This window comes from Macrotis lagotis, chromosome 1 (genome assembly GCF_037893015.1).
Source record: "Macrotis lagotis isolate mMagLag1 chromosome 1, bilby.v1.9.chrom.fasta, whole genome shotgun sequence".
NCBI lineage: Eukaryota > Metazoa > Chordata > Mammalia > Peramelemorphia > Peramelidae > Macrotis > Macrotis lagotis.
This window is the reverse complement of record NC_133658.1, coordinates 473,260,432-473,263,181: the sequence shown is the minus strand read 5'-3', so window position 1 is coordinate 473,263,181 and position 2,750 is coordinate 473,260,432. Positions and strand designations below refer to the sequence as shown.

Below are 2,750 nucleotides of genomic sequence, written 5' to 3'. Positions count from 1 at the left end.
AAGCCTAGGTTTGGCTGGGTTTCACTTCTACCCCGTTTTGTAAACAGACTCCTGCTTCCCCAAGGCCCTGGGGTGTTCCTCCCCTTCCCTTTGGGCTTTTAACACTGAGTGCTTTTGGCTGCCAATCTGGACGCTGGGAGGTGGGGAAAGGGCAACTTCTTAGCAGCAAAAGGAAAGAAAAATAAATTAAACCTATTACAACTTTTTCTAATCAGCTTTTAGCTCTTCCTACCCCAGCTCAGGGAGTAAGAAATTAATACAGCACCTGTAACTTCACCCTTCCCTGGTATCTGGGCCTAATGGTACAGCCTGAGGCCTAAGGACAGATTGGGCTAGCCTCCTTACTCCAGGAGAATTTAAAAGTATACTACCACTGGAGTGTACCACCACTGGAGTGTACCACCCACTGTCGGAGGGGAGAAGGGGGACAAGAAGGAGTGAGGAGGAAAAGAGGGAATTCAACGTAGACCAGTGTGTGTGTGTGTGTGTGTGTGTGTGTGTGTGTGTGTGTGTGTGTGTGTGTGTCTGTGTGTGTGTCTGTGTGTGTGTGTGTGTGTGTGTTACAGGGAAGAATGGGCCTGGATGAGTAAGGAGAAGGCAGATAAAACATTGTGCCAAGGAAAGGAAATGGTCCAAGTCCCTAGGAAAGAAAACATCTAGGTTGGCAGGGGTGGATGGGGAGGAAAGAGAGGCCAAGGCTGGGCTAGGCAGAGCAGCCAGATTGGAAAGCAGGTTTGTCTTTTCTGTGCCCCTTCCCCTCAAGTTGGATGAGTCCATTTGCATCCAGAGTTGGGAGAGGGTAGGGGAGAAAACAGAGCTCTTCCATAGAAGTGGTTGAGTTCATAAATCAAGGACGGGGAGGAGAGCCATGGAGGAAGTGTCCACTTAAGTTCCACTATAGAGTGGGAGTGATCAATGCCCAGTGGAACATACCACTCAGGAGACAGAGAAGATAGCAGACAAGATGGGAGGCATAGAGGGAGTGTGTAGGCTGCCCCAAGATGGGAAAGTCCACAGAGTAGGGTTGGGGACATAAGAGGGAAAGAGATGGAGAAGCTCTTTGTCCATGTCCACTTCAGACGCTGAAGATCAGAGTAAAGAATTAGTGGGGTGAGAAGAGGCTTGGCTGTACCACAAAGGAGAAATAGGATGGGGAGAGGTGAAGAGGAGCCCAGTCCAGGGGCCACTGGATTGAGGGAGAGGGAATCTGGGGAAGTGGTAGGAGGAAGGCTCAGGGGCCAGCCTCACCAGCCCCACCAGGCTTCTTTAGATAGTCACCCCCTCCCCGGCCATCAGCAGAGATCTCCTGGAAAACTGTGAGCATGGAGTGGCGGATTCTGTCAGCGAGGTCCGACACATCATCTGGGGTCAGCCCTTCTGTGGCCACTGGGGGCAGCACCCGTACCTGACATGTCCCTGAGGTGAAGCGCCATTCTTTCTTGCAGTAGAAGTCTTTATAGGAGGACATGACAATGGGGATAATGGAGACCTGGGCCTGAACAGCAAAGTGGAAGGCACCACGTTTGAAGGGAAGCATAGAGCCATTGTGATTCCTGGTACCCTCGGGGAAAACCCAAACTCAGACATTCTGGCTGAGCAGGGTCTGCGCAGCCTCAGCCATGATACTGCTTGCATCCCCAGTTCGTTTCCGGTCAATGAAGATAACTCCAGCCAGCCAGCATGCTAGCCCTGCTGGCCCTGCCCATAGAAGTTCTCACTTGGCAATGGGTACACAACGACCCGGGAGCACCTCCATCATTCCTAGTAAGCCAAGGGAGCTCTGGTGGTTGGAGACAACAACATAGGGCTGGGGCAGGCTGATGGGTGCCACGAACCTCCAGTCGGATCCCATACAGGTACTTGATGTGAAGCAGCATCAGTCGAAGGATCTTCATGTTCTCCACGTTTCGCCCTCGAAGGGCACACACAGGGATGGCCAGCACTGCCAGGGAAAGGATCCAGCCATTGTAGAATGCCATCTTGCAGAAGTACTTGGCACTGGTGCTGTAACCCCAGAGCACAGGTACCAACAGTAAAAGCAGCAACAGAAAGAGCAGCAACATTGTCCACGTCCCTGGCCACAGCTCCATGCTGGCCACCTCAGTGGGGTAGGGGGCCTAGGGGGCCGGCCCCCTCCCCAGCCAGTCTGCGGCAGTGGTGGTGGTGGCTGTGTCTCTGTCACTGGTGGGGAGTCGGTGCCAGGGGACCCTCGGGGTTTGGGGGTGTCCTAGCCTCGGCTGGTGGAGGGGCTGTGGGAGTGGGGGGCCGGGCCCATAGTGGTGAGAACGGTGGGAGGGGTTGTTCCCCCGCGCTCCCCCTCCCTCCCTTACTGCTGTCTCTCAAGGAATAGACTATTGAAGAAGTCATTGTAATAATCTAGAAGAGAGGTAATGAGGCACTGAAGATGATAATAGTGTGGATATTTAAGAAGCTGTTAGGTGGGGAAAATGTAATGGAGGCAGAAAAGGCAAGATTTGGCAACAAATTACATATGTGTACCAGTGATCTACTAAGGGTGAAAATATTGCTCTAAGCACTGCATCCCTATTTATGCAGCCTTGTTTGGGTGAGCTTTTTCCATCAGTTCCATCATACTGCTAACTAATAATGACATCCAACCCTCCTAAAATCTCTAAATCTATCGATATTGAAAGTATGAATTGTTTTCTAGGAAGATATATGACATTCAGAATTGCAAAGTTGAATCATAACAAAAGTGCAAAATTTTATATTTATTCCTATTGAAGTTC

The 2,750-nt window shown here is 51.2% G+C and overlaps 1 pseudogene; it reads right to left on the bottom strand.

The window, feature by feature from the left end:
* Window positions 1-1,231: 1,231 nt before the first annotated feature.
* On the bottom strand, window positions 1,232-2,093 carry LOC141519888 (1-acyl-sn-glycerol-3-phosphate acyltransferase alpha pseudogene; annotated as a pseudogene).
* Between the last annotated feature and the right edge of the window lie 657 nt (window positions 2,094-2,750).